The following is a 27,386-nucleotide window of genomic DNA, read 5'->3' as shown; positions in this document are numbered from 1 at the left end:
CAAAAGGTGAAGACAATGTACTGGACAGGCCACAGTATGTTTACACATTCCAACCTGCAGAACAAATTTCCTAATGATAGGACCAAGAAACAGGGAAAACAAGAGGACAGAAAGAAAAAAAGAAGAAGCAATTTAAGCTGCATGCAGGAAAAAAGATTACAAATTTCTCTGAATTTGTTTGAAAGTTTCTTTCAAAACAAAAGATAATTATGATGAGGAAGCATTTTGATGACGTTTCTTCCACAGCAGAAACGCCACATCATGTAAAACGAAAATTAAAAAAATATCAAGGTGACCACTAGTCAGAAGAACTTACCATTTCTTAATCTCTATGGAACTGCTTTCATTTTCTCCAATCCCATTAACACGTGGTGAGCCCAAGCTAGAGCCATTTTCATGGTCACCTGGATGAAGCATGTGGGAAAATCCCTGCCCAATTGACTTCCATAATCGTGTAGGAAGATTAGACTGCAAACTGCCAGCACTCCTACCAAGTTATGGTTCAGTTGGCCTTGCCACCGCAGGGTCTAGTTCAGAGAATCTTACAGCACCTAAAAGTTGTTCTGGAAGCTCTGATTCAGTTTGGCTCTCGATGAGAAATGCAAGGTCAACGGTCAGGTTGTGATATAACCAGATGCAAGATGAACTATTGCACTTGCAACCATGGAAGACCCAATATCCATGTCTACTTCTAAGAAACTATCTGATGCACAATAATTACAAGAAAGGGCATGCCCAATTATGCATATGGCCTGCTCCCCAACTGCTTTCCTCACAATCCAAGGGCCCTTGACAATGTTGGCAATCAATTTAAGCCTCGAATTCCTAATCCCATCATCACCTTTCAAGAACTGGTCCATCAAAGACCCCTCCGGAATAGGCTCTCTGGTAGTAAAATACGCCACAGCACTATAATTATCCTTACTCGGAACTTAAAGATTGAAAGCCCAAACGAAAGGCTTATCACCTTTTGGAAACTCTTCCCCAATAGCCTTCTTGACACGACTACTTGGATGTTTTAAGACCTCCCCAATCTTTGTCGAACTTCTAATCCAATCGAAACCAAGAGACTTTAGAAGATATTCACTAGTAGGAACTTTAACCCTGGTTGACAAGTAGTCTGGACCTCTAACCAAGAACTTGTATCCAAGTGGAGAAGCCCAACCATTTCGGCAATTGTCCGGATCAAGAAGTGGAACAGCTCCTTCTGATCTCACTCTCTCTATCCATTCAAGCTCCTTCTTTTCACCAGTGTTGTCCATACGAGATTTTCCTTCAAAGTAAGTCTATCACATAATAAGAGAAAACAAGATAAATACGAAAAGAGTATAGCTGTTTTCCTGAATTACGTTCAATTTGTGTTGTAGATACACAACCAATAAATATGGCCATATTATCCTGGCAATTGCAAATTCTACAAATACTTTATAGTTTATACTATAGACAATAACCAAGATAAATGCCCCAAGAATCAGAGTGAAGGTATTTTGTACTCCTGTAACTATGCTGAAACAACAGTTTCTTTCTGATAATCACACAACTATTCTTCATACCCTTCGAAATTTGAGAACGGCGATAGCCAGATGCTATTGCCACATATAACATTTTCACCACCACCGATCAACATATATTTCTCCAAAGAAGTTATATTTCCCTGCACCCTCTTCCCTGGTATGCTAATGTACCTACCCTCCTTACCTCCTCACCCTGTTCTTATTTACAACAGAAAGAAAAATCCAGAGCAATCGTCTAATAGCTCAACAATTTTTTTTTCTTGTAAATGAGCAAGGGGACCATAGAAACTTCTTTTCGAACGACTCCACTCAAAGTTGTTTGGGAGCATATGCTCCTATCAACTTTACACAGGACATACAAAAGAAGTACTTTGATCCTATTAGACGGGGGAGGGTGAAGAAGCTAGGACAGAAGGGTAGAGTTCAAGAGAGTAGAATGCGTTTAGGAACGTGGAATATAGGAACCTTAACGGGAAAATCTATGGAAGTAGTGGAAGTTATGGTGAGGAGAAGGATAAATATTATGTGCCTACAAGAAACTAAGTGGGTTGGTCTTAAGGCAAAGGATCTAGAAAACTCAGGGTTTAAACTTTGATATTCGGGCACAAATAGAACGAGAAACGGTGTTGACATCATCGTGGACAAGGCCTTGACACAAGATGTTGTAGATGTCAAGAGGGTAGGAGATAGAATCATGGCAATCAAGATTGTAATAGGACAAGAACTCATCAATGTGATTAGTGCGTACACACCCCAAGTAGGGTTGGATACGAGTTCAAAGGAGAAATTTTGGGAATACCTTGGAGACTTGGTGCAAGGAATTGCTCAAATGGAGAAGTTATTTATAGGAGGAGATTTAAATGGACACGTGGGCAAGGAGACAGGCAACTATGGAGGTTTTCATGGTGGCCATGGTTTTGGGGAGAGAAACGAGGATGTGGAAGCTATCTTGGATTTTGCAATGGCATATGATCTCTTCTTAGCCAACACCTTCTTTAAAAAGAGAGAAGAACATGTGATCACCTACAAGAGTGGGTCGTCAAAAACACAAATAGATTTTCTTCTAATGAGGAAAGGGGATCGTATAACTTGTAAGGATTGCAAAGTTATACCGGGAGAGAGCTTGGCTAATCAACATCGCTTGTTGGTGATGGATGTACATATCAAAAGAGTGAGAAAAAAAGAACAAGACTTGGAAGTGCCCAAGGACTAGATGGTGGAATCTAAAAGGAGAAAAACAAGCCATTTTCAAAGAGAAAGTAATCACCCAGTGTGTGTGGGATAGAAAGGGGGAAGCTAGCCAAATGTGGGATTCCATGGCTAGTTGTATCCGAAAAGTAGCAAAAGAGGTATTAGGAGAGTCCAAGGGCTTTGCTCCACACCAAAAGGAATATTGGTGGTGGAATTAGGAGGTACAAACAAAGGTGAAGGCTAAGAAGGAATGTTGTAAAGCCTTATACAAGGATAGGACCAATGAAAATGGTGAAAGGTATAGAAGAGCGAAGTAAGAGGCAAAGAAAGCTGTGAGAGAAGCTAAGTTAGCAGCTTATGACGATATGTATAAGCGACTAGATACCAAAGAATGAGAGTTTGATATCTATAAACTAGCTAGAGCAAGGGAAAAGAAGACAAGGGACAAGAAGACAAGGGACCTAAACCAAGTGAGGTGCATCAAGGATGAGGATGGAAAGGTTCTTGCTACAGAGAACGCGGTCACAGACAGATGGAGAAGTTATTTTCATAATCATTTCAATGAAGGACATGAAAAAAGTACTTCTTTAGGGGAGTTGAGTAACTCAGAAGAGTGTAGAAACTACTCATTTTATCGTCGAATCAGGAAGGAAGAAGTGGTTGTAGCTTTGAAGAAGATAAAGCATAAAAAAGCAGTGGGCCCAGACTATATACCGATCGAAGTGTGGAAAGTCTTGGGAGAGACAGGTATAGCATGGCTCACTGACCTTTTCAATAGGATTTTGAAAACGAAGAAGATGCCAAATGAGTGGCGAAAAAGCACTTTGGTGCCTATCTACAAGAATAAGGGCGACGTACAAAATTGCATGAACTATAGAGATATTAAGCTAATGAGTCATACAATGAAGCTCTGGGAGAGAGTCATTGAGCATAGATTGAGGCAAGAGACACAGGTTTCGGACAACCAATTCGGGTTCATGCCAGGGCGCTCAACCATGGAGGCAATCTATCTCTTACAAAGATTGATGGAAAGATATAAAGATGGGAAAAAGGATTTACACATGGTCTTTATAGATTTGGAAAAAGCGTATGATAGGGTCCTAAGAGACATTTTTTGGAGGATTTTAGAGAAGAAAGGAGTACGAGTAGCATATATCCAAGCTATAAAGGATATGTATGAAGGAGCAAAGACTGCCGTAAAAACTCATGAAGGACAAACGGAAAGCTTCCCCATAACTATAGGATTACATCAAGGCTCATCCTTAAGTCCTTACCTTTTTGCGTTGGTAATGGATGAGTTAACAGGACATATTCAAGAGGATATTCCTTGGTGTATGCTTTTCGCAGACGATATAGTGTTGATAGATGAAACTCAGGAATGGGTAAATGCGAAGCTTAACCTTTGGAGAGAAGTGTTGGAATCTAAAGGTCTTCGCCTAAGCCGATCAAAGACAGAATATATGGAGTGCAAGTTCAGTGCTAATGGAGGCCAAAATGAGTTAAGGGTGAGGATCGGAGATCAGGAAATACCAAAGAGCGACCGTTTTCGCTACCTAGGATCTATCTTGCAAAAGAACGGAGAATTAGATGGAGATCTCAACCATAGAATACAAGCTGGATGGATGAAGTGTAAGAGTGCATCCGGCGTGTTGTGTGATCGCCGTATGCCACTGAAGCTCAAGGGAAAATTTTATAGGACGACAATAAGGCCGACGATGCTGTATGGCATAGAATGTTGGGCGGTGAAACATCAACATGTACACAAAATGGGTGTAGCGGAGATGAGGAAGCTTCGTTGGATGTGTGGGCACACGAGAAAGGATAAGATTAGGAATGAGGATATCCGAGGTAAAGTAGGAGTAGCCGAAATTGAAGGAAAGCTGAGAGAAAATCGGTTACGGTGGTTTGGACATGTGCAAATAATGCCTATTGACGCTCTGGTTAGAAAATGCGACTACGGGACAGAGGTTCAGGGCCGAAGGGGTAGAGGAAGACCTAGGAAAACTTTGGAAGAGACTCTAAGAAAAGACTTAGAGTACTTGGATCTAACGGAGGACATGACACATGACCGAGCACTATGGCGTTCTAAGATTCATATAGCCGACCCCACTCAGTGACTTTGATTTTTCAAGTCTCCAATCGAGAAGTTTTCCTCACTCGGGAAATTAAGGGAACACTACCTCAACTTACATGCTTCACTCACAAAGCTTCAACATACAAGCTTCAACAAAAGAAAAATTCAAAGAACTTAGCGAAGAAGGCTTTGGTGTATTTAACACAATACGTTGAAATGAAACAAAGCTTATTTATTGATATCTCCGATAAGTTACAAATATGTACATATACATGAGTCAAAATAAACAAACAAGAGGGAGCCTTCACAAAGGTTGCTTAGGAGAAGTCTCAGCAGTCGGTAAAGCCCCAGAAAGAGAAGGCACCAGAGGGGGATCATTCGGAGCCTCAGTACTGGACAGAACCCTAGAAGGAGGAGGCATCAGAGGTTGATCATTTGGAGCTTCATTACGCAGTACAGCCCCAGAAGACGAAGGCAATAAATGCCTTTGGAACAAACCCACAAACCTCTGATGATCAAGTAAAATCTGACCATCAGATTCCTTCATCTGGTCAAGCTTCCTCTTCATGTTTGTAGCATAGTCATGTGCGAGCCGGTGCAACTGTTTATTCTCATGCTTGAGCCCTCTAATCTCATGTTTGAGACTCATCACTTCAGCCGCCAATGATTCAACTTGGCGGGTTCGAGCAAATAGGCGTTGGGCCATATTAGACACAGAACCTGCACACTGAACACTGAGAGCCAGAGAATCCTTAACAGCCAACTCATCAGACCGTTTGGAAAGTAGTCTGTTATCTTTGGGAGTGAGAAGGTTCCTAGCCACCACCGCAGCGGTCATATCATTCTTCATCACGGAATCTCCAACGGTAAGAAGACTAGTAGGGGATAAGAAGGATGGGTGCCATATGTTGTCTGGAGAAGGCATGGTAGCCTCTTCAACAAGGTTCAAGTCAAAACGACGGTCAGAGGGGCCAGACATTTTTAAAGGTGTTGAAGAGAGAAGAGGTCGGACAAATCAAGATCTTAGAAATGCAAGAAGGGAGCTTCTACTGGTAGAGATTCAAGTGTGCTTTGGAACTTAATGCCAGCTTCTATAAAAATTTGCACTTGACGGAGCTTCAGAAATCGAAGAGGCGCCTGCTCAGAAATCGAAAAGGCGTTTGCTTTCTCAAAAGTTGGGCTGCTTAGAAACCACGAGGGCCGATCTCAGAAATCGAAGAGGCGTTTGCTTTCTTAAAAGCTGGGCTGCTCAACGACCACGAAGGTCGATCTCAGAAATCGAAGAGGCGCTTGCTTTCTCAAAAGCTGGGCTGCTAAGAGACCACGAGGGCCGATCTCAGAAATCAAAGAAGCACCTGATTTTTCAGCTTTGTCAGCACCTGTCACATACACACTCAGCTTTGCGGAAATTACGGGCATTCTGTCGAATATTTCTGGTGAAGTAGAAAGCATGTGAATCTTAATGTTCAATCATCCACTTTCCACACGCAACATCAGCTCATGGGTACCACAGATAACTTTGCCAAAGATCTCTGACAAAGTTTAGACACGTAAAGCTTGCAGCTCCCATTACATCGATATGACCAAGGGTAAAAGAATAGCAAAGAAACAGCACTAACAAAGTTTAGCCACATAAATTTTGAAGGTCTAGCTACCATATTATTACCCACAAGGGTAAAGGAACAGGACCACTGCTGGATAATTGAAAAGTCCCTGTGTGTCAACCTCTGTGCTCCGTGGCAAGGTAGACTGGCAAACATGCCCAACCTTTACTCGCATTTGAGAAAACACTCCCAACAAGATTGCTTGCTCCAAGATCGAAGAGGCACCGTCCTCCGAATCTTGAGAGCCAGACTCCCAGCAGGATTGCTTTCTCAAAAATCGAAGATGCATCGTTCTCTGAATCTCGAGAGCCAGATCCCCGACAAAATTGCTTGTTCGAAAACCGAAGAGGCACCGCTTTCTCAACTTCGAGAGCCAGATCTCCTTGGATAAAGTTTGTCTGTAATCTTCACACGCAACATCAGCTTTCCAGATACCACAGACCACTTTTCCAAAGTGATCTGACAGAGTTAAAACACGTGAAGCTGGCAGCTCCCACTACCGTGCTATGACCAAACAGGGTAAAGGAATAGCATTACTACTTGTTGTTAGGGAGACTCCTATATATGTCGACCTCCATCCTCAACGGACAGGCGGACCTGCAAAAATGCTCAACCCTTCCTCATATCTGAGAGGGCACTCCCAACGAAGCCTCTTGAAATACTCAGCTTTCTTCCCCCCCCCCCCGATAATACCTCTGCAAACAAGCTACACCAGAGCAAGAATATCTCATATCATCAGGGTTAAAAGCAAGAGTATCCCATATCATGCTTTTTCCCTGTCTTTTCCTTTGGCCTTGTTCTTACCTGCAGGACAAGGAGAAAGAGAGCAATCAGTCAGCACTTGGAATCAAGCTTCCAGTCAAGAACTGACTACCTGGAACCCCTTACCTGATTACTTACCTGACATTGCTCTCGAGTACTAATCTTCAACATCTTATGCTTCCAAAGAAGATACCACATCTGCCTGAGGAACAGATAGGGCAAGTGAGAATGATACAAGGAAGCATGTGGAGACAAGCATAACAGAACACGTGCCGATACATCCACTACTTTGTCAACAGCAAAAGTATCCCATATCAGCAGGGTCGAACGTACTCTAGATTTGATGAACTTGTTTTGACCCTCAAATTCTTCAGTCGGCCTTATACTCTGGAGGAAACCAGAAAACCCTCTAACCCAGTTCAAGAATAAGTATGTGGAAAGTTACTTCTTCAAAAGCAAAAGTATCTCATATCATCTCTTCTCCTTTTTCTTCTCTTTATCCTTCATGCTGCCTGCAAGATAGGGAGAATGAGAACAATCAGCCGGAACTCGAAATCAAACTTCTAATCTGGGACTGATTGCTTAGAGCTCTGATTGCTTACCTTGTCTGTCACCTCTTTCAGCAGATCCCCTAGCTCGGCGACTTGGGGGACTCCTACTACATGGTTTGTATCGTGCTTGACCAAGCCTGAAACTACAAGTAAGCTTCAAGTGAAATTAATACATTACATTGTGCATCTCCACCAGTTAAAGATACCATCCCTGGATGGAGGAATAGTACTTCCAGATAATATGCCACATCTACCTATGAGATAGATAAGGCAGGTGAAAACGATACCACACTTCGGTACTTAGAAGTTTCGTGATTACGAGATCATTCTCCCATAATATTTCCTAATGTCATTTGCACTAAATCATTCACTTGTACTCACTAAAGGAGAGCTTGAATCTATGTACTTGTGTAAACCCTTCATAATTAATGAGAACTCCTCTACTCCGTGGACGTAGCCAATCTGGGTAAACCACGTACATCTTGTGTTTGCTTTCCTATCTCTATCCATTTACATACTTATCCACACTAATGACTGGAGCAATCTAGCGAAGATCACAAACTTAATACTTTTTGTTGTACCAAAGTCCTCACTGATTTTGTGCATCAACAATCCTTAAGTCCTTACCTTTTTGCGTTGGTAATGGATGAGTTAACAGGACATATTCAAGATGATATTCCTTGGTATATGCTTTTCGCAAACGATATAGTGTTGATAGATGAAACTCAGGAAAGGGTAAATGCGAAGCTTAACCTTTGGAGAGAAGTGTTGGAATCTAAAGGTCTTCGCCTAAGCCGATCAAAGATAGAATATTGTTGGAAATGTGCCCTAAAACCAATCATATGATGATACTTTACGGACATTTCAAATGTTAAACTAATCTAGTTTAACATATAAAGGGCAAAGATTATTGTTTGAGCCGTCTCATATAAATGTTATATGCTTAAACGATAAAGTCCAAGGAATATGTGATTGGGAGAATGCAATCTAATGAAGTTAGATTAATGAGACAATTCTTTCGTAGACACATCCTAAATGTTCCTGATCATAGGATTACCAATTGGGCATTGACAGTCCGTTAAGATCAGTACGTACTGTGTCTTCTCTCAGGGAGAGTGACTAGTCTCGAGTCATTGGTGTGTGTGACATCAAGACAAGTACGTAGGTGCTCAATAAGAGAATGAGTTCACTGAACGTGATCAACAAAAGAGTTCTTATATTCCATGTCACATGAGAACTCATGGTTGGGATAATGCAAAGTAGTCCTTTTACCTGAGGCATCACAGTTGTCTTGTGGTTAAGTCCTTAATCTTTGATTATGTCTAATTCACCCCCTCGGGGTGTCACGACATCGTTGGGGTTAAGCCACTTAGCTATGGAGACAAGTGAATGCGCAACAAGGGATCTCTAACCTTCAAACAGTTGAGGGAGAATACTCTATGATATGATTTGGAATCTCTGGCCAGAGTATGAATGAGATTGGGGAATGCGTTCCAAATCACATTCAAGGAAATCATATAAGCAAACGATTCACATTGGATAGTAGACATGAGTAAATAAACTATCATACCAAACAATGTGGTCAAGAGTATTAGATTAGAGAAGGACCGTATTGCATTTGTAATCCCGAACTGAATAGGTTCTCCACCTCTTCTGATTAGCTTGGGTAACCATGATATGCTGCTAGGTGTCACTCATGGTTTGTGGAAGCCCTAAACGTGTGTAATCACTAAAGGGAGAATTGAAAATAGTTTCAATTCACAATCGATGTAAAATGGTTTTAATCGCCCACTACCTCGCTAAAAGGAACCTAATGGATCGCACACCGTAAAAGGTAGAGATTGAAGATTAAACGGAAATGAGTAAGAATGATTAAATGGTTTAATCATTTAATTATGGCAAGGATTAATTAATATGTTAATTAATCAAACGAATAAGTTCGTTAAAGACTTCGGGATAGTTTTGAACCTTAAGGCCCAATGGGCTTCGAACGTCAAGCCCATTAACTTAAATTGTATGACAATTTAATGAATAAAGATTCATTAAAGCCCAAAAGCCCAAACATCCCTAAATGGCCGGCCATATTAGATGAATTAGGGTTTTGGTTGTTTAGGTTACTTAAAGAAGTGACTATATAAATGACTTTATAGCCAAAATTCATTAAGGAAAAATTAAGGGTTTATTTTGAGGGAAAATTGGTGAGAATTGTCTCTCCATTTTCTCTCTAAAGAGGCCAACACCTTGGAGGGTACATCTAGCAATCCTACTACTCCAAGGTCACTCATTTCTTCTACAATCAAACCTTGGTGAAGAGACTTAGAGGTTCCCTATTTTGGGAACTTGGAGAAACCTATTTTTCCATCCAAATCCATGGATCTAAGAAGCAAGGAATGAAGGCCCTATCTCTTTGGGTGATTAGCCTTTGCTTATGCAAAGAGGAATCTACAAAGGTAATAATTTCAACTCACTTTGTTTTGAGTTGATTATTGGTTCACCAATCTACTAGGCTTTGAATTTCATGGTAATGTTTTGTTTTTTAGTGCATGCAAGCATGATTCCGCCTTTTAATTGTTAATTGCATGCTATATGATGTTGCTCAAATGAACATGTTTTTCAAAATAAATCCTTCAAGTGGTATCAGAGCCTAGGTCTAGTAGTTGGTGAATCCTTTTGGGTTTTGTAGTTCATAAGTTTATGATTTAAAAGTTGTAATTGTTACAAGCTTTATTCTTGCTTCTTTGAATGTAAATTTTGTTTGAAAATTTGCCATCTCAAATGTTGTAGATGTAGTTCATATGAGGATGAATATTGGAGCTAAAATTTGGTGCCATGATTTTAGGGATTTTCGGCCAAATCCAAAGGGTGATTTTTTGGGTTCATGTTTGTCTTGTTAAAATGGTTTTAAGGTGACTTTTGGAACCCCTAAGTACCCTAGGATGTTAGCCTCATTTTGAATGATAAAAATTTGAGTTTTATTGCATGAAAACATTCATGGAGCTCTTATGGGTTTTCATGGATGTTCTTCATATGTTCTTGATGTTCTTGCCAAGAACACAAAGGTTTGTGTTTTGATTCAAAGTTTTGATTTATTTCATAAAGTTTATGATATATGTTTTTCAAATGATTTATCATGTATTTAAAGTGTTAAATATTTGTATAAATGATGATGGAAACATCAATCATCAAAACATATATTAATTTTATGAAAGTATTTAAAGTGTTAAATATTTGTATAAATGATGATGGAAACATCAATCATCAAAACATATATTATTTTTATGAAAGGTGAAAGCACTACTTGATTGTTTTTTACAAAAATAATAAATCAAAACACCCACCACTCATTTTTATCCCTAAAAACCGGCCACCCTAATAAAATAGGGTATTTTTGGGGCTTTTATGCAATTACATAAAGTTTTGATACTTTTGTGTATTTGTACTTTGACCCGAAAGTTTACGTTTTGACGTTAAGGCCTAAAAACGCTAAAGGACAAATTGTTTTGCTCCTTTAATGAAGTTTTGAATTTATTTAAATTTTGGGTTCTAGTTGTATTTACATGAAGTAGTGACTTTTGTGTTTTTACAAAGTGACCCCAAAAGTTTATGTTTTCGCAATATGGCCCAAAAAGTTGTGGTTATTGCATGATGGCCCAAATAGGATGAGAACAAAATTGTTTTGTCTTTTTAAATGAGAATTGGATTTTCATTTTGTTTAGCTCCACTTAAATCAATTTTATGGATACAAAAACCAAATGAAAATGTTGCATTCAATTAATTAGTTAAAGCGTTAATTAATTAAAGGATGATTATGAACCTAAGCCTAATATAATTGAGCTATGTGAAAGGCGTTTCAAATTTGTTTGAACCATGGGAATGTGTAGATTAGATTTTGGTTGTAATTTGATTTGATCAAATGTTGTAAAAGGGCATAAGTCCTTCTTTACTTTAAGGTAATTTGTTTTATGCAAATGTTGTAATGAGCATAAGCTCATCCTTTACTTTGAAGTATTTCTTTCTTGCTTTATATGATATGCATGAAAATGAAGTAATTGGGTCCAACGCCCCTAAGACAACACGCCTTAATGTGATTAAACGCGTAACTAAAATCAATCTCCATCCCTAGACCGAGATTCAACACAAGGCTCGTGTTGAATCTAAACAAAGGTTCATAGTCATCCTAAGGCCCTAAGGCAACTATATAGTCTATCAAATGAATGCAAACCTTATGTTAGTAGTAACATATACTCTTGCTTTAAAAACCGTTTTAAAAGCATAGTGGGAGTATTATGTACAACTAAAACAATCATATGGACCAATAGTTGTAATAGGACCAAAATTGTTTTAATAGAGATTAAAATGTATATTGATATGTGATGAGACCTAAAACCCTCAACCAAACCAATATTAAGTTGATAAGCGGAGAGTGCTTAGAACACTCTTTCGTGGCCTTCCACCGTGGTAGGCTCCGATCGTTTGTGACTCGTACACCGGCTTCACCCTATAATGGGGGAGTACAAAGTGTGTGCTTACATTCAGGAGGAGTTCTATATACATACATGATGAAGTGAGGTAGGCAACGAGTTTAGCCAACATGATATAATTCTGAGGCTATGCTTGAACACCTACACGAACTAGGCATGGTGGGAATGACTTAACTAAGTACAATGACGCCAACATGATATAATTCTGAGGCATCATTTTCTAGAGGCCAAACTAGATGGGTACTTGCAAGAGGTTGTTGCAAATGAGTAAGCGTACTCTCTCATTATTATTAACGCTAGCCAACATGATATAATTCTGAGGTGGGCTTGGTAGTAGTGAGTCTCCCATAACCTACTAAGAGTTTCATCCAAAACTCTCGAATTCCAATGAGGGATATGGAATTTGCCAAAAATAGTGGGTGGTGCTATTTTGATTTAAAGACCCGAATCAAATGGCTTAAAATCAATCAATCTATATTCGTTATGTATTTGTTTACCAATATATTTGCAAACGCTATCCAACACTTGACAAAACCGAATGTTTTAGTTTCCGGACTTGGTACTACAAAACCATAGATTGTCTTTAATGGCTTGTAAATGTACCTAAGTAGTCTCATCCTCACAATCTTCCTATTGATAATGTATCATTAGAAGAATATGTTAGAAAAGGTCTATCATAGAGAGGACAACACTTTTAATGTCATAATTCTTCAATTATAAATTGTTGTATGAAGAAATAAGAGTTGCTTTGAACAACCCTTAGTCAATACAAACACTTAGTGCTTATTTCTTTGTTACTTGAACAAAGAACTTGAGAAGTAAGCACAAGGGCATGGACACTTTATGTGCCATGATTCTTCACTTACAAATTGTTGTATGAAGAAATGAGAGTTGCCTTGTACAACTCTTGAAAGTTTGTAATTATGTTTAGAACATAATGGTTGGTTGACAAAAATAGTCCATTAACATGGACTTATGATGATTTTGAATCATTAAGTGTTGAAGTGTTAAACCACTTAACGAGACGGAAACTAGGCAAGGACTTCACCTTTGTTTCCCCTATCCTAATGGTTCACTAAGTTTATGGTAAACTATGTAGTGAACAATAACCACATACTCTCCAAATTGTTTGATGTGTATAACACAATTGAAAAAGGTTTCAAGAGAGATAGTGGGAGTTTAGGGACCATGACTAATGTAGTCAAAGGTGAAAGTCAAATAAAGAAGATAAATAACTCCAAGGGAACAAACTTTCTTTATGAAAGGATGGACATTGGAAGGGGTATTTGCAAGAAATGTCTTGCAAGTGTCAAGAACACACCTTTCGAAGGTGTTGTAAAATGTTCTTGAAAAGTTCAAAACAGTTGGTTCTTCTACTTGAATGTATGATTCCGTATTAGTAACTATATTTTACAAATCGTTGTAAAAGTGTGACTAATAAGAAGTAGAAGATATATGAGAGAAGAAAAGGTGCTTCACATACGGAACGTGAATAAGATATAGATCTCTGCGAAAGCAGATAGTACTTACTTCCTCATATGAACTACCAAAGAAATTGGATTATAGTAATCTAATTGATTGTCTCTATAGTAGAGATGATATGGTAGTGTTAACTGTTTAGAATATAATGATGCTTAAAACCCAAAAGGTTGCAAGGTAGTGACTAATCCCAACTAAATTGTGATACCTCTAAAACATAAGTTACGAGTTGGTGAAACAAGGATGCTTTGGATCGTTAGATCCGGATCCAATACCTTCTTGTTAAAATTGTATAGAGGCGAAATGTTCGAATCTTTATTCTTTTGGAAAGAAGAAAGAATCACAAAAGTTGTTGAGGTTAATTCACTTAGATGTTAGTGGCACTTGTCCACAACATAATACTACTCATGTTATATGACATTCACCGAAGATCACTCTCGGTTGGACTATAGTTTATTTTGAATAAACACAAGTCCGAATACTTTGCAAAAAGTTTCAAAGAATTCAAGAAATGTAAATAGATGAGTAAGATATCTAAAGTATTTACCTCTTTAGATTTGATCCAAGGAAAGGTAACACTTTAGATGAGTTTCCTTGAATGATATCAAGGAAAATAGCATCATAAGATGATGTATTTCTCCATTAGGAGAAGAACGAACTAAAATAAGATTTAGTTCGTTAGATGTTATCTATTACCCATATATAGGATATATACTTCTAAAACAATATGATTGTCAATTAGAAGATCTTCCAAAATTTTCATAACTCCATAAGATGTAGTTGGAAAGAAAGACAAATCTTAAGCATGTTAAGATTTGAGGTTGTGTGCTAATAAGCAATATTTGTTTGATAACAATCTTGTGGGATATCCTTAAATTAACTTTTGGATATCGCTTCTATAATCCAACTAACAAATGTTGTTTTGTTGGGAAGTTCATTGTAATCCTACAATGTGATTTGCCTAAGAGCAAATGAACGAGAGATAGAACTCAAAGAATGGGTTCTTTAAGAGACAAGGAAGTAATCAACAAATATAACAACCTAGTTCCTATACCTCAAGCTCCAAGGTAGTCAATAAGGATTTATAAACCGTCTCAGTTGAATGGTTTTGAACTTTATGACTATGTCATAGAGTTGCACCTCTTAATTCGAAAGAAGTAAGAATGAAAATCCTTATACACTGAGTGCATATACGATATATACTCAAGGAAATGATAAAGTACCATTTGACTCGAAATAATGAAACCTTCATAGCTAATTGGTAGCTTAAGGTGACTACAATCAAAGAAAATGGTTGACTTTGAAGAAACCATCTTTGAGATAGTCTTAGTTTCAATTAATTCGAAGATTGCTAGCTACAACTAAATGGTGATTCAATGTTTGGACATCATTAAGATAGTCTTGATAATATATGTCTAAAACTATGAATCACAAGACATGTAAGTTGTAGAGATCCATCCATCATGGATCTTAGCAAGCTAGTGGGAGCTATTTGCATCTTATGAGAAAAAGATCAAATCGTTTGATTGCTTATAAAGATGTAAATGAATCTTTTGTTTACTAGGTTTACAAAAGATTAGTGGGAGTTAATCATGTTCCTAAAATTTAAAATATATATGATATATTAATTTTGGAAATGAAATGAATTCTTCTTCATTAAAGTTATGACTTTAAGCATTCTATAAACGATAGAATGTATATGGGAGATATAGTCTATATACATGGGAATGAAATCTATATTGATAGATTTTAGGATATAATTGGATTGTATCAATCCCTAATAATAGACAAGAGATGCTGGGAAGTTTCTCATATGATGATAAACTTCAATCAAATGGACAATTCTAGTAAGACTAAGAAGTTGTTGACTCCCAAAGAAATAATGCGTAAATAGAATCCTTTATGCGTAAGCAGAAAGGTGATTTATGTATTTCATATTGTATGAAAAACATTGATATGAGTTGTACCTAGAACGGTACAAGACGATATCAATACAAGCCCAGGATCAGAACCATGGCAACTGTCAAGTGAGTCCTTAAGTATTTAAGAAATACTAAAGGATAAATTCCTCAAAGATCGAGGAAGAATTAGAGTAACGTAATGAAAGCGTAAATGTATTAGATTATGAATCTAATCCATCATTGGATGTTTCTTCATTACGAATGAAGAAATAAACAGATATCTCTTTATTATGACTAAAGAGATATTTGGATGGAAACATTAAAGTAATGACTTTAGTGTGTTCCATTATGAATGCAAGATATATTGCCATATAGAAGTTTACAACAATGTTGTTTGGATAGGAAAGTTCGTTTATGAACTCTCTATACGGTTCCAACCAGAAAGTGTATGACACTAATGGGGCGATAGCTCAAGCCTGGGAATCAAGGGCTCATCAAGATCCGAACACAAATGAGAGACTGAACCACATGATTGAGAATCATGTATAATGGTGACGTCGTTATTCTCAAGGTTGCTTCTATGGATAACATATAGATATCCATTGTCTAGGCCTACTTTTCAGCCATTTATGAAATGACTACAGAAGAGGTATCATCACTGATGACCAATGCTGATTGGCTCTAGTGCAAGTGGGAGATTGTTGGAAATGTGCCCTAAAACCAATCATATGATGATACTTTACGGACATTTCAAATGTTAAACTAATCTAGTTTAACATATAAAGGGCAAAGATTATTGTTTGAGCCGTCTCATATAAATGTTATATGCTTAAACGATAAAGTCCAAGGAATATGTGATTGGGAGAATGCAATCTAATGAAGTTAGATTAATGAGACAATTCTTTCGTAGACACATCCTAAATGTTCCTGATCATAGGATTACCAATTGGGCATTGACAGTCCGTTAAGATCAGTACGTACTGTGTCTTCTCTCAGGGAGAGTGACTAGTCTCGAGTCATTGGTGTGTGTGACATCAAGACAAGTACGTAGGTGCTCAATAAGAGAATGAGTTCACTGAACGTGATCAACAAAAGAGTTCTTATATTCCATGTCACATGAGAACTCATGGTTGGGATAATGCAAAGTAGTCCTTTTACCTGAGGCATCACAGTTGTCTTGTGGTTAAGTCCTTAATCTTTGATTATGTCTAATTCACCCCCTCGGGGTGTCACGGCATCGTTGGGGTTAAGCCACTTAGCTATGGAGACAAGTGAATGCGCAACAAGGGATCTCTAACCTTCAAACAGTTGAGGGAGAATACTCTATGATATGATTTGGAATCTCTGGCCAGAGTATGAATGAGATTGGGGAATGCGTTCCAAATCACATTCAAGGAAATCATATAAGCAAACGATTCACATTGGATAGTAGACATGAGTAAATAAACTATCATACCAAACAATGTGGTCAAGAGTATTAGATTAGAGAAGGACCGTATTGCATTTGTAATCCCGAACTGAATAGGTTCTCCACCTCTTCTGATTAGCTTGGGTAACCATGATATGCTGCTAGGTGTCACTCATGGTTTGTGGAAGCCCTAAACGTGTGTAATCACTAAAGGGAGAATTAAAAATAGTTTCAATTCACAATCGATGTAAAATGGTTTTAATCGCCCACTACCTCGCTAAAAGGAACCTAATGGATCGCACACCGTAAAAGGTAGAGATTGGAGATTAAACGGAAATGAGTAAGAATGATTAAATGGTTTAATCATTTAATTATGGCAAGGATTAATTAATATGTTAATTAATCAAACGAATAAGTTCGTTAAAGACTTCAGGATAGTTTTGAACCTTAAGGCCCAATGGGCTTCGAACGTCAAGCCCATTAACTTAAATTGTATGACAATTTAATGAATAAAGATTCATTAAAGCCCAAAAGCCCAAACATCCCTAAATGGCCGGCCATATTAGATGAATTAGGGTTTTGGTTGTTTAGGTTACTTAAAGAAGTGACTATATAAATGACTTTATAGCCAAAATTCATTAAGGAAAAATTAAGGGTTTATTTTGGGGGAAAATTGGTGAGAATTGTCTCTCCATTTTCTCTCTAAAGAGGCCAACACCTTGGAGGGTACATCTAGCAATCCTACTACTCCAAGGTCACTCATTTCTTCTACAATCAAACCTTGGTGAAGAGACTTAGAGGTTCCCTATTTTGGGAACTTGGAGAAACCTATTTTTCCATCCAAATCCATGGATCTAAGAAGCAAGGAATGAAGGCCCTATCTCTTTGGGTGATTAGCCTTTGCTTATGCAAAGAGGAATCTACAAAGGTAATAATTTCAACTCACTTTGTTTTGAGTTGATTATTGGTTCACCAATCTACTAGGCTTTGAATTTCATGGTAATGTTTTGTTTTTTAGTGCATGCAAGCATGATTCCGCCTTTTAATTGTTAATTGCATGCTATATGATGTTGCTCAAATGAACATGTTTTTCAAAATAAATCCTTCAAGTGGTATCAGAGCCTAGGTCTAGTAGTTGGTGAATCCTTTTGGGTTTTGTAGTTCATAAGTTTATGATTTAAAAGTTGTAATTGTTACAAGCTTTATTCTTGCTTCTTTGAATGTAAATTTTGTTTGAAAATTTGCCATCTCAAATGTTGTAGATGTAGTTCATATGAGGATGAATATTGGAGCTAAAATTTGGTGCCATGATTTTAGGGATTTTCGGCCAAATCCAAAGGGTGATTTTTTGGGTTCATGTTTGTCTTGTTAAAATGGTTTTAAGGTGACTTTTGGAACCCCTAAGTACCCTAGGATGTTAGCCTCATTTTGAATGATAAAAATTTGAGTTTTATTGCATGAAAACATTCATGGAGCTCTTATGGGTTTTCATGGATGTTCTTCATATGTTCTTGATGTTCTTGCCAAGAACACAAAGGTTTGTGTTTTGATTCAAAGTTTTGATTTATTTCATAAAGTTTATGATATATGTTTTTCAAATGATTTATCATGTATTTAAAGTGTTAAATATTTGTATAAATGATGATGGAAACATCAATCATCAAAACATATATTAATTTTATGAAAGTATTTAAAGTGTTAAATATTTGTATAAATGATGATGGAAACATCAATCATCAAAACATATATTATTTTTATGAAAGGTGAAAGCACTACTTGATTGTTTTTTACAAAAATAATAAATCAAAACACCCACCACTCATTTTTATCCCTAAAAACCGGCCACCCTAATAAAATAGGGTATTTTTGGGGCTTTTATGCAATTACATAAAGTTTTGATACTTTTGTGTATTTGTACTTTGACCCGAAAGTTTACGTTTTGACGTTAAGGCCTAAAAACGCTAAAGGACAAATTGTTTTGCTCCTTTAATGAAGTTTTGAATTTATTTAAATTTTGGGTTCTAGTTGTATTTACATGAAGTAGTGACTTTTGTGTTTTTACAAAGTGACCCCAAAAGTTTATGTTTTCGCAATATGGCCCAAAAAGTTGTGGTTATTGCATGATGGCCCAAATAGGATGAGAACAAAATTGTTTTGTCTTTTTAAATGAGAATTGGATTTTCATTTTGTTTAGCTCCACTTAAATCAATTTTATGGATACAAAAACCAAATGAAAATGTTGCATTCAATTAATTAGTTAAAGCGTTAATTAATTAAAGGATGATTATGAACCTAAGCCTAATATAATTGAGCTATGTGAAAGGCGTTTCAAATTTGTTTGAACCATGGGAATGTGTAGATTAGATTTTGGTTGTAATTTGATTTGATCAAATGTTGTAAAAGGGCATAAGTCCTTCTTTACTTTAAGGTAATTTGTTTTATGCAAATGTTGTAATGAGCATAAGCTCATCCTTTACTTTGAAGTATTTCTTTCTTGCTTTATATGATATGCATGAAAATGAAGTAATTGGGTCCAACGCCCCTAAGACAACACGCCTTAATGTGATTAAACGCGTAACTAAAATCAATCTCCATCCCTAGACCGAGATTCAACACAAGGCTCGTGTTGAATCTAAACAAAGGTTCATAGTCATCCTAAGGCCCTAAGGCAACTATATAGTCTATCAAATGAATGCAAACCTTATGTTAGTAGTAACATATACTCTTGCTTTAAAAACCGTTTTAAAAGCATAGTGGGAGTATTATGTACAACTAAAACAATCATATGGACCAATAGTTGTAATAGGACCAAAATTGTTTTAATAGAGATTAAAATGTATATTGATATGTGATGAGACCTAAAACCCTCAACCAAACCAATATTAAGTTGATAAGCGGAGAGTGCTTAGAACACTCTTTCGTGGCCTTCCACCGTGGTAGGCTCCGATCGTTTGTGACTCGTACACCGGCTTCACCCTATAATGGGGGAGTACAAAGTGTGTGCTTACATTCAGGAGGAGTTCTATATACATACATGATGAAGTGAGGTAGGCAACGAGTTTAGCCAACATGATATAATTCTGAGGCTATGCTTGAACACCTACACGAACTAGGCATGGTGGGAATGACTTAACTAAGTACAATGACGCCAACATGATATAATTCTGAGGCATCATTTTCTAGAGGCCAAACTAGATGGGTACTTGCAAGAGGTTGTTGCAAATGAGTAAGCGTACTCTCTCATTATTATTAACGCTAGCCAACATGATATAATTCTGAGGTGGGCTTGGTAGTAGTGAGTCTCCCATAACCTACTAAGAGTTTCATCCAAAACTCTCGAATTCCAATGAGGGATATGGAATTTGCCAAAAATAGTGGGTGGTGCTATTTTGATTTAAAGACCCGAATCAAATGGCTTAAAATCAATCAATCTATATTCGTTATGTATTTGTTTACCAATATATTTGCAAACGCTATCCAACACTTGACAAAACCGAATGTTTTAGTTTCCGGACTTGGTACTACAAAACCATAGATTGTCTTTAATGGCTTGTAAATGTACCTAAGTAGTCTCATCCTCACAATCTTCCTATTGATAATGTATCATTAGAAGAATATGTTAGAAAAGGTCTATCATAGAGAGGACAACACTTTTAATGTCATAATTCTTCAATTATAAATTGTTGTATGAAGAAATAAGAGTTGCTTTGAACAACCCTTAGTCAATACAAACACTTAGTGCTTATTTCTTTGTTACTTGAACAAAGAACTTGAGAAGTAAGCACAAGGGCATGGACACTTTATGTGCCATGATTCTTCACTTACAAATTGTTGTATGAAGAAATGAGAGTTGCCTTGTACAACTCTTGAAAGTTTGTAATTATGTTTAGAACATAATGGTTGGTTGACAAAAATAGTCCATTAACATGGACTTATGATGATTTTGAATCATTAAGTGTTGAAGTGTTAAACCACTTAACGAGACGGAAACTAGGCAAGGACTTCACCTTTGTTTCCCCTATCCTAATGGTTCACTAAGTTTATGGTAAACTATGTAGTGAACAATAACCACATACTCTCCAAATTGTTTGATGTGTATAACACAATTGAAAAAGGTTTCAAGAGAGATAGTGGGAGTTTAGGGACCATGACTAATGTAGTCAAAGGTGAAAGTCAAATAAAGAAGATAAATAACTCCAAGGGAACAAACTTTCTTTATGAAAGGATGGACATTGGAAGGGGTATTTGCAAGAAATGTCTTGCAAGTGTCAAGAACACACCTTTCGAAGGTGTTGTAAAATGTTCTTGAAAAGTTCAAAACAGTTGGTTCTTCTACTTGAATGTATGATTCCGTATTAGTAACTATATTTTACAAATCGTTGTAAAAGTGTGACTAATAAGAAGTAGAAGATATATGAGAGAAGAAAAGGTGCTTCACATACGGAACGTGAATAAGATATAGATCTCTGCGAAAGCAGATAGTACTTACTTCCTCATATGAACTACCAAAGAAATTGGATTATAGTAATCTAATTGATTGTCTCTATAGTAGAGATGATATGGTAGTGTTAACTGTTTAGAATATAATGATGCTTAAAACCCAAAAGGTTGCAAGGTAGTGACTAATCCCAACTAAATTGTGATACCTCTAAAACATAAGTTACGAGTTGGTGAAACAAGGATGCTTTGGATCGTTAGATCCGGATCCAATACCTTCTTGTTAAAATTGTATAGAGGCGAAATGTTCGAATCTTTATTCTTTTGGAAAGAAGAAAGAATCACAAAAGTTGTTGAGGTTAATTCACTTAGATGTTAGTGGCACTTGTCCACAACATAATACTACTCATGTTATATGACATTCACCGAAGATCACTCTCGGTTGGACTATAGTTTATTTTGAATAAACACAAGTCCGAATACTTTGCAAAAAGTTTCAAAGAATTCAAGAAATGTAAATAGATGAGTAAGATATCTAAAGTATTTACCTCTTTAGATTTGATCCAAGGAAAGGTAACACTTTAGATGAGTTTCCTTGAATGATATCAAGGAAAATAGCATCATAAGATGATGTATTTCTCCATTAGGAGAAGAACGAACTAAAATAAGATTTAGTTCGTTAGATGTTATCTATTACCCATATATAGGATATATACTTCTAAAACAATATGATTGTCAATTAGAAGATCTTCCAAAATTTTCATAACTCCATAAGATGTAGTTGGAAAGAAAGACAAATCTTAAGCATGTTAAGATTTGAGGTTGTGTGCTAATAAGCAATATTTGTTTGATAACAATCTTGTGGGATATCCTTAAATTAACTTTTGGATATCGCTTCTATAATCCAACTAACAAATGTTGTTTTGTTGGGAAGTTCATTGTAATCCTACAATGTGATTTGCCTAAGAGCAAATGAACGAGAGATAGAACTCAAAGAATGGGTTCTTTAAGAGACAAGGAAGTAATCAACAAATATAACAACCTAGTTCCTATACCTCAAGCTCCAAGGTAGTCAATAAGGATTTATAAACCGTCTCAGTTGAATGGTTTTGAACTTTATGACTATGTCATAGAGTTGCACCTCTTAATTCGAAAGAAGTAAGAATGAAAATCCTTATACACTGAGTGCATATACGATATATACTCAAGGAAATGATAAAGTACCATTTGACTCGAAATAATGAAACCTTCATAGCTAATTGGTAGCTTAAGGTGACTACAATCAAAGAAAATGGTTGACTTTGAAGAAACCATCTTTGAGATAGTCTTAGTTTCAATTAATTCGAAGATTGCTAGCTACAACTAAATGGTGATTCAATGTTTGGACATCATTAAGATAGTCTTGATAATATATGTCTAAAACTATGAATCACAAGACATGTAAGTTGTAGAGATCCATCCATCATGGATCTTAGCAAGCTAGTGGGAGCTATTTGCATCTTATGAGAAAAAGATCAAATCGTTTGATTGCTTATAAAGATGTAAATGAATCTTTTGTTTACTAGGTTTACAAAAGATTAGTGGGAGTTAATCATGTTCCTAAAATTTAAAATATATATGATATATTAATTTTGGAAATGAAATGAATTCTTCTTCGTTAAAGTTATGACTTTAAGCATTCTATAAACGATAGAATGTATATGGGAGATATAGTCTATATACATGGGAATGAAATCTATATTGATAGATTTTAGGATATAATTGGATTGTATCAATCCCTAATAATAGACAAGAGATGCTGGGAAGTTTCTCATATGATGATAAACTTCAATCAAATGGACAATTCTAGTAAGACTAAGAAGTTGTTGACTCCCAAAGAAATAATGCGTAAATAGAATCCTTTATGCGTAAGCAGAAAGGTGATTTATGTATTTCATATTGTATGAAAAACATTGATATGAGTTGTACCTAGAACGGTACAAGACGATATCAATACAAGCCCAGGATCAGAACCATGGCAACTGTCAAGTGAGTCCTTAAGTATTTAAGAAATACTAAAGGATAAATTCCTCAAAGATCGAGGAAGAATTAGAGTAACGTAATGAAAGCGTAAATGTATTAGATTATGAATCTAATCCATCATTGGATGTTTCTTCATTACGAATGAAGAAATAAACAGATATCTCTTTATTATGACTAAAGAGATATTTGGATGGAAACATTAAAGTAATGACTTTAGTGTGTTCCATTATGAATGCAAGATATATTGCCATATAGAAGTTTACAACAATGTTGTTTGGATAGGAAAGTTCGTTTATGAACTCTCTATACGGTTCCAACCAGAAAGTGTATGACACTAATGGGGCGATAGCTCAAGCCTGGGAATCAAGGGCTCATCAAGATCCGAACACAAATGAGAGACTGAACCACATGATTGAGAATCATGTATAATGGTGACGTCGTTATTCTCAAGGTTGCTTCTATGGATAACATATAGATATCCATTGTCTAGGCCTACTTTTCAGCCATTTATGAAATGACTACAGAAGAGGTATCATCACTGATGACCAATGCTGATTGGCTCTAGTGCAAGTGGGAGATTGTTGGAAATGTGCCCTAAAACCAATCATATGATGATACTTTACGGACATTTCAAATGTTAAACTAATCTAGTTTAACATATAAAGGGCAAAGATTATTGTTTGAGCCGTCTCATATAAATGTTATATGCTTAAACGATAAAGTCCAAGGAATATGTGATTGGGAGAATGCAATCTAATGAAGTTAGATTAATGAGACAATTCTTTCGTAGACACATCCTAAATGTTCCTGATCATAGGATTACCAATTGGGCATTGACAGTCCGTTAAGATCAGTACGTACTGTGTCTTCTCTCAGGGAGAGTGACTAGTCTCGAGTCATTGGTGTGTGTGACATCAAGACAAGTACGTAGGTGCTCAATAAGAGAATGAGTTCACTGAACGTGATCAACAAAAGAGTTCTTATATTCCATGTCACATGAGAACTCATGGTTGGGATAATGCAAAGTAGTCCTTTTACCTGAGGCATCACAGTTGTCTTGTGGTTAAGTCCTTAATCTTTGATTATGTCTAATTCACCCCCTCGGGGTGTCACGGCATCGTTGGGGTTAAGCCACTTAGCTATGGAGACAAGTGAATGCGCAACAAGGGATCTCTAACCTTCAAACAGTTGAGGGAGAATACTCTATGATATGATTTGGAATCTCTGGCCAGAGTATGAATGAGATTGGGGAATGCGTTCCAAATCACATTCAAGGAAATCATATAAGCAAACGATTCACATTGGATAGTAGACATGAGTAAATAAACTATCATACCAAACAATGTGGTCAAGAGTATTAGATTAGAGAAGGACCGTATTGCATTTGTAATCCCGAACTGAATAGGTTCTCCACCTCTTCTGATTAGCTTGGGTAACCATGATATGCTGCTAGGTGTCACTCATGGTTTGTGGAAGCCCTAAACGTGTGTAATCACTAAAGGGAGAATTAAAAATAGTTTCAATTCACAATCGATGTAAAATGGTTTTAATCGCCCACTACCTCGCTAAAAGGAACCTAATGGATCGCACACCGTAAAAGGTAGAGATTGGAGATTAAACGGAAATGAGTAAGAATGATTAAATGGTTTAATCATTTAATTATGGCAAGGATTAATTAATATGTTAATTAATCAAACGAATAAGTTCGTTAAAGACTTCAGGATAGTTTTGAACCTTAAGGCCCAATGGGCTTCGAACGTCAAGCCCATTAACTTAAATTGTATGACAATTTAATGAATAAAGATTCATTAAAGCCCAAAAGCCCAAACATCCCTAAATGGCCGGCCATATTAGATGAATTAGGGTTTTGGTTGTTTAGGTTACTTAAAGAAGTGACTATATAAATGACTTTATAGCCAAAATTCATTAAGGAAAAATTAAGGGTTTATTTTGGGGGAAAATTGGTGAGAATTGTCTCTCCATTTTCTCTCTAAAGAGGCCAACACCTTGGAGGGTACATCTAGCAATCCTACTACTCCAAGGTCACTCATTTCTTCTACAATCAAACCTTGGTGAAGAGACTTAGAGGTTCCCTATTTTGGGAACTTGGAGAAACCTATTTTTCCATCCAAATCCATGGATCTAAGAAGCAAGGAATGAAGGCCCTATCTCTTTGGGTGATTAGCCTTTGCTTATGCAAAGAGGAATCTACAAAGGTAATAATTTCAACTCACTTTGTTTTGAGTTGATTATTGGTTCACCAATCTACTAGGCTTTGAATTTCATGGTAATGTTTTGTTTTTTAGTGCATGCAAGCATGATTCCGCCTTTTAATTGTTAATTGCATGCTATATGATGTTGCTCAAATGAACATGTTTTTCAAAATAAATCCTTCAAATATATGGAGTGCAAGTTCAGTGCAAACGGAGGCCAAAATTAGTTAGGGGTGAGGATCGGAGATCATGAAATATCAAAGAGCGACCATTTTCGCTACCTAGGATCTATATTGCAAAAGAACGGAGAATTAGATGGAGATCTCAACCATAGAATACAAGCTGGATGGATGAAGTGGAAGAGTACATCCGGCATGTTGTGTGACCGTCGTAGGCCACTGAAGCTCAAGGGAAAATTTTATAGGACGGCAATAAGGCCGGCGATGCTGTATGGCACAGAATGTTGGGCAGTGAAGCATCAACACGTACACAAAATGGGTGTAGCGGAGATGAGGATGCTTCGTTGGATGAGTGGGCACATGAGAAAGGATAAGATTAGGAATGAGGATATCCGAGGTAAAGTAGGAGTAACCAAAATTGAAGGAAAGATGAGAGAAAATTGGTTACGGTGGTTTGGACATGTGCAAAGAAGGCCTACTGACGCTCCGGTTCGAAGATGTGACTACGGGATAGAGGTTCAGGGCCGAAGGGGTAGAGGAAGATCTAGGAAAACTTTGGAAGAGCCCCTAAGAAAAGACTTAGAGTACTTGGATCTAACGGAGGACATGACACAAAACCGAGCGCAATGGCGTTCTAGGATTCATATAACCGACCCCACTTAATGGGAAAAGGCTTTGTTGTTGTTGTTGTTGTTGTTGTTGTTGTGTCTTTCCTCCCTGATTATTTAATTGTTAAACAAAGTAATTAAAAAATCCCACACAAATGAATCCAATTTCCAGCTGAACTTAAAAGATTTTGAGCCAAACAAAACCAAACCAAGGCAAAAATGTGAATCAATCAGCCAAAATTGCGAACACATTATACAACCAAATTGAAGCAAAAAGATAAGCAATTTACACCTTTCCCAATCCAATTAAACTTTTGTAATCAAATAATAAATAAGCATGACCAGATGCTCAGAGATACGGAAGAAAAGCTTTAACCTTGAGTTTCTGGGGAGAAATTTGGGCAATGCGGGGCTTGCAAACCCTAATTATACAGATTAGCAAATGGGAATCGGAAATTAGGGTTTTGCAGTCTGAATAATCTGGGGAGGGAGAGCCTGGTCCTTGAACTTGTGTTACTTTTTGTCTATTGGGTTTGTTTAGGCAACGAAGGGGAGGAGGTGCAATTGCTAAATCCGTCTGCAGGCAGCTTTGCTATGTTTGATAGTCTACGTTTTTTTTCATATATTTTGTTTTCGGTAAATTATGCTTTTCTATTTTCCATATATATTTTGATTTAGGTAAATTATGCTTTCTATTTTCCATGGTTTGAAAATTTTTATTTTTGAAGAAATCTTAATCATTTGATTAAAATTAAGGAAAATGGCACAAATAATATCACCAGATTGTTTTGTTTTCTTCTCCTGAGGAAATGCCATTAAAAAGAAGTAAGTACCAAAACGCATTTGCATTATGTGTTGTGTGTATTAACTCTATTTCATGTGTATATTCATAATTTTAAGATGCCTAGACAAATGAGATAAAATAATTTCGTTAACTATAAATTTTCTTCGAGGAAATTGAA

General features: G+C 36.8%; 1 pseudogene; it reads right to left on the bottom strand.

The window, feature by feature from the left end:
* Positions 1–115: 115 nt before the first annotated feature.
* LOC103407852 (protein ENHANCED DISEASE RESISTANCE 2-like) lies at positions 116–27,332 on the bottom strand (annotated as a pseudogene).
* Positions 27,333–27,386: the final 54 nt, after the last annotated feature.

The sequence above is a fragment of the Malus domestica genome, chromosome 05, assembly GCF_042453785.1.
Source record: "Malus domestica chromosome 05, GDT2T_hap1".
NCBI classification, from domain to species: Eukaryota; Viridiplantae; Streptophyta; class Magnoliopsida; order Rosales; family Rosaceae; genus Malus; species Malus domestica.
This window is presented reverse-complemented; position numbering and strand designations above follow the sequence as displayed.